General features: G+C 35.1%; 1 non-coding gene across 1 annotated transcript; it reads right to left on the reverse strand.

Moving 5' to 3' along the window:
- Nucleotides 1–2,342: 2,342 nt before the first annotated feature.
- LOC115934807 (U7 small nuclear RNA) lies at nucleotides 2,343–2,402 on the reverse strand. Its single transcript, XR_004070552.1, has one exon. It is a non-coding gene; the product is annotated as a U7 small nuclear RNA (small nuclear RNA).
- Nucleotides 2,403–10,665: the final 8,263 nt, after the last annotated feature.

Genomic DNA, 10,665 nt, shown 5'->3' on the forward strand with positions numbered 1-10,665 from the left:
AACATGTAATAACATATTAGAAAAATTAGTGTTGTGCCTAAGTAAACCAGCCTTGGAAGATAAGTCAGGATTCACCAGGAGAGTAGGGAGAATATCATATGGAGAAAACAGTGTGAGCAAAAATGCAGATGTGACCACAGGAGGAAAGCCGGTCCACGGGCCACCTACTTTCTCTTCCCAAGCTCCATTCTCTCACACTTCTCTTCTTTGGCCACTCATATGAGCTAGGTATGGTCACATTGAACATGTAATCTAAATTCATGAAGGTGAAACTGGGAAGAGGCTGGTACAGTACTTGGATGTGGGTTGGCACCATATAGTGAAGGAATTGTAGGGTCTCTGGTGCCAGGAACATGGTTCCAGGCCATGTTCCTCTGGTGCCAGGAACATGGGGGAGGCACACATTATCCCAGTGAGCTTGTCTCTTGCCCTGACTTAAGGGTGGTACTGGCTGCAGTTGCCAACACTTTCTCTGCTTATGGGATATATTGGTGTAAATTCAGACTCTCAATCCTCAAGATATTTTTTTCAAGTGCTAATATTGGTTACAGTATTCTCCATAATAGAATGATCAATGATGGTTGCCTCACTAAGACAATGAAGAATGAATAAAATTATTTAAAATAAGTGAGGAGAATGTAGCTTTGCCAGCAGTTTATCTTCATTTTAAAAATAATGCTTAGTTTCCTCTTGTAACTTAATAAAACTAAATGTAACAGGATTTTTTCCTAATTTTTAGCAAGAATGCAACATTTTTCTCTAAAAGTTTTGATAGTTGATACTGTCTGCAGCCTTCTTTGTGGGAAAACAGTTCAATTAACTGATGTATTGAAAAGTCATTTGCTACAAGAGAAGAACTCTCATTTTGATTCTATCTCATTTTCATAATCCTTTGAAACACCTTAAACATAATGGAAAACAAATAAATATGCCAGACAATTTATCGAGTTACATAGCAGTCCGTCCCCTTTTCTCGCATATATTTATCTTGTCATTTCTGCTTGAATGTTTTATCCTCGGGTGAATGCAGTATTTTCTAATTATTTTGAGGAAAGCTTAACAGAGATAGGAATAATCCATTAAACATGGTCTTGTTCCTGCAGCATTGTTACCTATTGTAGAAATGTAATTCTTGCCATAACTTCAGTTGATAAACATGTTAATAAGAAATTTAACCGAGAAAAATAAAAGCATAAGAAAGAGATATCCCCTTGACACAATAGTGTCCTCTACAAATGATACTTCCTTACAATTTTTCTTCAGTGAAAATTCTAACATGTCTTCACTGATTAAATTTCATGGTCCCCTAATAAACAATCTTATCTTTACTTTGATATGAATAATCACAGAAGCCCAGCCAATGTAACATCTATAAGGATTTTTGTCCTCTCAGTTGGCATTTACTTTTCTGATTGTAAACCAAAAATAAAATTCTAAGCCCCTCAGCTAACTGAATGGAACCCACCTCCTGGCCAAGAAGAACCCAAAACAGAAAAACATTCAGACCCTGACAGGAAGTGGGAGTCGAACATGCCTCATTATACCCTCCTCCCTATGTTGCTTCCCTTTTAGCCTAACTGCTAACGTGAAGGCCCAGAACTCCTGGCAATAATAGGGAGCACTAGGTTGCCATTCTTTAAAACAAAGCTGCTGAACCATCTATGAGCTCTGTCCTGGCAAAAGGTATTGTGAGAGGCAACACAGTTTACATTTCATTAGGTTTATTCCCACATCCTTGGTGAGATTTGCCCATGATTTCAGACTTTACCTGGGGAAATAAACCCTATTCCTGGTTCACAATGTGATGGATTTTGAGAATTTATAAATCAGGAAAGACTTATAAATGCATTCTATTTTATTTCATGGGCATGTAGCACAGGATAAAGTGGCAAGAATCTTCAACCGCTACATATTTTCCATGATTGTGAGAGCTAAAGCAGAAGGAAAGTTTAATGTTTCTCAAAGAGCAAAGACAAACAGAAAGCAGAAGGCCTGAGGATCAGCATCACATAAACAACAAGCTGAGGAGCAGGGGATCCCCGAGAGAGTCAAGAAACTGAGAGAGGAAAGGTTTATGGGAAGGAAGAAGTGATGAATGGTGTGAAATGTCACCTAGTGGTCAAGCAAGAGGATCTGAAACATCTTCCTTTGTGTTTATGAATTTGAGAATTTGGATGACTTTATAGAGAAATTTAAATAGAAAGATAAATAGCAAATATAGAACTTCTCAGAGGCTCAAATGAGAAAAATTTAGAAGGAAAAGAAGAGAGATTTGTTCTATAAACTTGAGATTGCTCTCTGAGAGGATTAGTTGCATTGTCTTTGTGTGTATATTGGCTGGGGAGGGTTTTGCTAAAAAACCAAAAACCTGCTAGACAAATTCTAAAAGAGCTGTAACATTACTTCATGTCTTTTTGTAATCTACTACTTTAAATTTTTAAAGAAAAATTGTAGGTAATTTTTACATAAGTTTTACTTTATTTTACATAATTAAAAAATACCATAGGCCAGGCACCATGGCTCACGCCTGTACGCCTGTAATCCCAGCACTTTGGGAGGCTGAGGCGGGTGGATCAGCAGAGGTCAGGAGTTCAAAACCAGCCTGACCAACAAGGTGAAACCCCGTCCCTATTAAAAATACAAACATTAGCCAGGCGTAGTGGCAGGGGCCTGTAGTCCCAGCTACTTGGGAGGCTGAGGCAGGAGAATTGCTTGAACCCGGGAGATGGAGGTTGCAGTGAGCTGAGATCGCACCACTGCACTCCAGCCTGGGTGACAGAGGAATACTCCGTCTTAAAAACATAAAATACTATAAATAAGCCATCGTATTTTTATTCAACTTTAATGAGTTTATTTTTTAACAAGTTTTTTTCTTATACTGATACTGTTATCCAATTTAATGAAATATTTAATAAAATTTCAGTTTAACACATAACTCTGATTCAATGCATCTGATGAATTATTTGTTTGCTTATGATGATATTAATATAGTAAAAATCCTAAATAATAATGTGTTTTAGCTAGCCATACTTTTTATGTGTAGTGTACTCAGAGTTGCAGACATTAGCAGTTCCAGAAACTCATTTCAGTGTACCAGTTTTTCTTAACACAGATGAATAATAGAATTTTCCCCCTACTCACAACTCCAAAAGCTTTCTACTGTTTAATTCTATTCATGTGTTGTAATCCATAGTTATTCACTCGAATTCTGTTACTTTTGCCTTAAAAAGTGATAAAAACATAATTCTAAAACATAACCTAGACCTTAAGTGCTGAAGAGTTTCTTGGCTTCCATTATATGCCTTACCTGTATTTCCATATATTAAATTATTTCACAAAGTCAAGGTCCATACATTCTCATGTGAACATCATTGATACATATGGTTTGGAAAAAGAATACGAGAGGGAACAGCTAAGGTCATCTGTGAATTCATTCAATCTGTTTATGTCTGAGCCCATTGAGATTTATTGAGGAAAATAGTCATGCTCCTTGAAACTAAAGACTAATCTCTGAAGCAAAGAGCCCCAAGTGGTTTGATAGCAAGACTCACCCCTTATTCTCTCAATAGATGTTTGCACAGAAGAACATGGGTGAGGAAGTGTAAAAATTGATGGTTTTGAGAAAAATGTACTTTTCTCATGAAAAGTTTTCAACATATTGTGACGTAGAAGGAAGTAGAACAGATAAAGAACTAGATATGTGTTGAGTGAGTACTAGATAGGGATATATGAACAAAATAGAACACCAAGTATTTACATTTGGACAGTATTACACCGTAAATAAATATATGCAAAATAAGTTATTATGCAAAATTAAAGATGACAGGTTTCATCAGGTACCCAGATTTTAGGTTGAAGGTCATTGTTATCTCCCATTTTTCCAGAGTCATAGAGTGAATTCATCAAAGGGCATTGATTCTTGGGTGATTAGCACAGCCATGGAATTTTTCAAATATGCTTTATATTAAATTTCTATATGATTTAGGCCACAATTTTGTTCATGTTACTTTCTTAAATTTTATATGCAATATAAATAATACTACCTGTTACTTAATTGTTACTGATGTTTGTCATTATTTCATCTAACCTAAATATTTATATAAGTGAAAACTAAAAGCTCTATAATATGGGAATTGAATGAAACCACTACATGGAGAATGATATGCATTCCTCAGAAACCATGTGTAATCAAAGAATTTCCAAGTTCCTACAACTTAAGCTTCCTAGAATTTGACTCTGATCACATATTGAAATCCATAATCTTACTGCCACTTCTTTTTTTCCCTTAATTTAAGGAACCAGCATAAAAACACAATTCTATTGCCAATCAAATTTTGGTTTTCTGAAATCCTAGTATAAATAAGATTTTAAAATAAAGCAAAAACAAGAATAATGCATATGGCTTTGTACTTCTCTTCAATAGGCCTGGATTTCCTGAGGAACTTTATAATTTGTCTTCAAAATTTGGGCTCTGCTGCCTATTATAGACTGAAATCTATATACACAGAGTATACAGACTACTTCTTATTGTTGTATCTCCATTTAATAACAATAAATCATTTTGGAAGCTCAAAGTGTTGAGATTTGAGAGAGCTTAACTGTTCACTGAGTGTGATGACAAGATACAATGCTTGGAAAATTGTGTGTGTGTGTGTGTGTGTGTGTGTATTCATCACATACATCATAAGAAAATGAGTATTTAGGCCGGGCACGGTGGCTCACGCCTGTAATCCCAGCACTTTGGGAGGCCAAGGTGGGCGGATCCCCTGAGGTCAAGAGATTGAGACCATCCTGGTCAACATGGTGAACCCCCATCTCTACTGAAAATACAAAAATTAGCCGGGTGTGGTGGCACACACCTGTAGTCCCAGCTACTCAGGAGGCTGAGGCAGGAGAATTGCTTGAACCTGGGAGGTGGAGGTTGCAGTGAGCCAAGATCACCCCACTGCACTCCAGCCTGGCCACAGAGCAAGACTCTGTCTCAAAAAAAAAAAAAAAGTGTTTAAGTGGCATTATCATTAGTGTTCTAATTGCAACAGATTTCTAGCCTTTCAGTATTACCTGCTAGCTTTTAGCTTTTGTTCTCTTTTAAGAAAATTCACAGTACAAGACCTGTGGAAAATTTAATTGATTCTCAAATACTTAGTTCTCTTATAATTTCCTGTTCATGTCATTCTCCTGAACATGGACAGTATACTAAGTATAAACAAGGTGATTTCTAAATTTGAAGTAAAGGGCATCACGAGATACTCTTTCACACTGAATGTGGGTAGAAATCACGCAGCTCTCAGGATGTTTGAGGCATAGACAACTGGTAGCTGACAAGAACACTGAAGAACTAGGAATTTATCTAGATCTTATTTTAACTGCAGATTCTGGTATAACTCCTCATGATGAGAAATATCTATTTTTACCAATTCCTCAAAATTTTTATCTTTATATTTCTATTCTCTGTATGTCTGAAATAATGGTTTTAAATGAGAAAAATAATTTTTAAAATTTAATCACTCATGTAAAAAGTAGTTTTTCTTGTCTTAGTGATATTCGTTGATTTTCTAGATCCTCGCTAACCTGCCCAGTAGTCATATGGGTCATTCAACAGATACACTCAACTGCCTTTATTTGAAAGGATCTATAAAAGGAACCCACTGCTCAGAGAAGTGCTCTCTGTATCCAACCTCGAAGTAACATTCCAAAAGAAACCACTGCACAGCATCAATGCTGCCTAGCTACAAAGAAAAGGATCAGGAACTAGGATTTCTATGCTTAAAAGAAACATATTAAGTTGTAGTTTAAGAAAATGTTTCTGCTGTTTTAGTTATGTAGCTATTCCTCTAGACTATTTTTTCATTAGATTTTAGTTTGTTGTTTAGCAGCTGTGTTCTTAGAAAGCCGATAATATGTTGAACATAGTTCAAATTTATTATATACAGCTCCAAAATTCATATTGAAAATTTTGGCCTTTTAAATAATACGATTCTCAAATAAGCTTTACTCATTGTGTTATACCAAATGTTGATACAAGTTATGTGTGTTTGTTGATACAATTATCAGATAATTCAAAACACAGCAATGTTTTTTAATTTTCAGGGAGTAACTTCTCAAGTATATTCCTTAAGTTGTTTAATATTGAAGGAAGAAAAATGAACCCTAAAATTTTCCTAACAGGCAGATTTTACCTTAAAGGTAATCTGTTACTTATAACAATGTGATCAAAAACAGTTGTGTTATTTGAAGTAAGAGTAAAGTTAATAGTGACAACATAATACTATTTTAATTGTAGTTGAGGGCTTTTTTTTTGGTTTATTTTCAAACTATTTTCTCATAATGACTCTTCCAGGATATTTTAAGCTATTCCATATAAAAGCACAAATTTCTAGGATACAGTACCAGCTAGTTACTAATAAAGTTTGAATTGTCATCTTTATTTCCCATTGTAACATTCATAAAAATGGACATACATATGCCACATTATTAGAGTTCTACAAATTCAGTTTAGATTTAATTATCTAAAAGATATCAAAGGGATCATCACTAAGCAAATCACAAAGAAGCTGTAGAATCCAAGCAAAGAAGAAATAAAATATTTCCACTACCTCTTGGAGAGATGTGGACTTCAGGGATGAAAAACTAACAGTAGCATCCTTTAAATTAGGATCTGGACAACAATTTTAAAACCTAGTAACAAAGCCTAGTAAATAAAAATTCCATCTAAATAATTACTGTATAAATTTTTTAAGACATAATTTAAAGACAATAATGATAAAATATAATACTTAACTGTGTATAAAATCTCAGATTTTTAAAATCAAAATGTAGAGTGAAGTGGGTGAGGCCAAATAAAATCATGCTTAATTCTTCCTTTTATTTAAATAAAATATAAATGGATAAGTTATTCTTTATGTTGTTAATTAGTGAAATCTATTTTTCTTAAAAAAAATAAAGCCAACCACTAAGCATGAAAAGACAAGAATATTTTCTGAATACTTACAGCAATAAAAACAAAAATAGCTTATAGAGAAAAAAGCCAAAACGCAGTAAAAATCAACGACTAAAACTCAGACAGAATGGTGGAAATGTCCATTACAATTATAAAATAAATGGATTAAATATATAAATATAAAAATATGTAGATTGTACACATATAAATATGTAGAAAAAACATAAAATTCAGCTTTGATTTAAAAATGAAATCTTGGTAGATTTTCATGGGAAAAATACAATTAAAAAGTTAAACATGAAAAATATATAGAAAAAAGCAAAAATTTGAGAGCTTTGTAAAAATACCTTTTCAAGGATAATTGTATTAATTTTTTGCTTTAATCTGAAAATTGTTAATGCAAAAATTAGGAGGGGTCTTTGGTGGAGATAATGATTTTTTTCATTACAAGTGTTGTACTACAAAATGTAGTGTTATAGACCATATAGTCATAATTTTCTAGGCACATCTAAAACAATTTGTTTTAAAACTGCACAACTAAATGGAAATTGAACAACCTGCTCTTGAATAAATACGGGGTAAATAACGAAATTAAGGCAGAAACAAATAAGTTCTTTGAAACCAATGAGAACAAAGACACAATGTACCAGAATCTCTGGGACACAGCTAACGCAGTGTTTACAGGGAAATTTATAGCACTAAATGCTCACCTGAGAAAGTGGGAAAGATCTAAAGTCAACACCCTAACATCACAAAATAACGAGATAAGCAAGAGCAAACAAATTCCAAAGCTAGCAGAAGACAAGAAATAACTAAGATCAGAGCAGAACTGAAAGAGACAGAGACTCTTTCAAAAAATCCTTCAAAAAAATCAATGAATCCAGGAGCTGGTTTTTTGAAAAGATTAACAAAATCGATAGACTGCTAGCCAGACTAAGAAAGAAGACAAGAGAGAAGAATCAAATAGACACAGTACAAAATGATAAAGGGGATATAACCACTGATCCCACAGAAATACAAACTACCATCACAGAATACTATAAACACCTCTGTGTAAGTAAACTAGAAAATCTAGAGGAAATGGATAAATTCCTGGATACATACACTCTCCCAAGAATAAACCAGGAAGAAGTCGAATCCCCAAATAGACCAATAGCAAGTTCTGAAATTGAGGGAGTAATTAATAGCCTACCAACCAGAAAAAGCCCAGGACCAGACAGATTCATAGCCAATTCTACCAGAGGTACAAAGAGGAGCTGGTACCATTCTTCCTGAAACTATTCCAAACAATAGAAAAACAGGGACTCCTCCCAATTCATTTTATGAGGCCAGCATTATCCTGATACTAAGACCTGGCAGAAACACAACAAAAAAAGAAAATTTCAGGCCAATATCCCTGATGAACACTGATGCAAAAATCATCCTCAATAAAATACCAGCAAACCGAATCCAGCAGCACATCAAAAGGCTTATCCACCACAAATGAGTCGGCTTCATCCCTGGGATGCCAGGCTGGTTCAGCATACACAAATCAATAAATGTAACCCATCACATAAACAGAACCAACGACAAAAACCACATGATAATCTCAATAGATGCAGAAAAGGCCTTCAATAAAATTCAACACCTCTTCATGCCAAAAACACTCAATAAACTAGGTATTGATGAAACGTATCTCAAAATAATAAGCTATTTATGACAAATCCACAGCCAATATCATACTGAATGAGCAAAAGCTGAAAGTATTCCCTTTGAAAACTAGCACAAGACAAGGATGCCCTCTCTTACCACTCGTATTCAACATAGTACTGGACATTCTGGTCAGGGCAATAAGGCAAGGCAAAGAGATAAAGGTATTCAAATAGGAAGAGAGGAAGTCAAATTGTCTCTGTTTGCAGAAGACATGATTGCATATTTAAGAAACCCCATCATCTCAGCCCAAAAACTGCTTAAGCTGATAAGCAACTTCAGCAAAATCTCAGGATAGAAAATCAATGTGCAAAAATCACAAGCATTTCTATACACCAATAACAGACAGAGAGCCAAATCATGAGTGAACTCCCATTCACAATTGCTACAAAGAGTATAAATACCTAGATATCCAGCTTACAAGGGATGTGAAGGACCTCTTCAAGGAGAACTACAAACCACTGCTCAAGGAAATAAGAGAGGACACAAACAAATGGAAAAAAATTCCATGCTCATGGGTAGGAAGAATCAATATCGTGAAAATGGCCACACTGCTCAAAATAATTTATAGATTCAATGCAATTTCCATTAAGCTACCATTGACTTTCTTCACAGAATTAAAAAAAAAACTACTTTAAATTTCACATGGAACATAAAAAGAGCCTGTATAGCCAACACAATCCTAAGCAAAAAGAACAAAGCTGGAGGCATCACGCCACCTGACTTCAAACTATACTGCAAGGCTACAGTAACCAAAACAGCATGGTACTGGTACCAAAACAGATATATAAACCAATGGAATAGAACAGAGGCCTCAGAAATAATGCCACACAGCTACAACCATCTGATCTTTGACAAACCTGACAAAAATAAGCAATGGGGAAAGGATTCCCTATTTAATAAATGATGTTGGGAAAATGGTGAGCCATATGCAGAAAGCTGAAACTGGACCTCTTCCTTACACCTTATACAAAAACTAATTCAAGATGGATTAAAGACTTAAACATAAGGCCTAATACCATAAAAATCCAAGAAGAAAACTAGGCAATACCATTCAGGACATAGGCGTGGGCAAAGACTTCATGACTAAAACACCAAAAGCAATGGCAACAAAAGCCAAAATAGACAAATAGGATCTAATTAAACTAAAGAGCTTCTGCACAGCAAAAGAAACTATCATCAGCGTGAACACGCAACCTACAGAATGGGAGAAAATTTTTGCAATCTATCCATCTGACAAAGGACTAATATCCAGAATCTACAAAAAACTTTAACAAATTTACAAGAATAAAACAAACAATCCCATCAAAAAGTGGGCAAAGGATATGAACAGACAGTTCTCAAAAGACGACATTTATGTGGCCAATAAACATATGAAAAAAAGCTCATCACTGGTCATTAGAGAAATTCAAATCAAAACCAGAGTGAGATACCATCTCATGCCAGTTAGAATAGCAATCATTAAAAAGTCAGGAAACAACAGCTGTGGGAGAGGATGTGGAGAAATAGGAACACTTTTACATTGTTTTGGGGAGTGTAAATTAGTTCAACCATTGTAGAAGACAGTGTGGTGACTCCTCAAGGAACTAGAACCAGAAATACCATTTGATCCAGCAATCCCATTACTTGTATACCCAAACGATTATAAATCATTCTACCATAAAGACACACGCACACATATGTTTACTGTAGCACTATTCACAATAGCAAAGGCTTGGAACCAACCCAACTGCCCATCAATTATAGACTGGATAGAGAAAATGTGGCACATATACACCATGGAATACTATGCAGCCATAAAAAGGATGAGTTCATGTCTTTTGTAGGGACATGGATGAAGCTGTAAACCATCATTCTTAGCAAACTAAGAAAGGAACAGAAAACAAAACACTGCATATTCTCACTCATAAGTGGGAATTGAACAAAGAGAACACATGGACACAGGCAGAGGAACATTACATACCAGGGCCTGTCGGGGTGTGGGGTCAAGGGGAGGGATAGCATTAGAAGAAATACCTAACGCAGATGACGGATTA

The sequence above is a fragment of the Gorilla gorilla genome, chromosome 4, assembly GCF_029281585.2.
Source record: "Gorilla gorilla gorilla isolate KB3781 chromosome 4, NHGRI_mGorGor1-v2.1_pri, whole genome shotgun sequence".
NCBI lineage: Eukaryota > Metazoa > Chordata > Mammalia > Primates > Hominidae > Gorilla > Gorilla gorilla.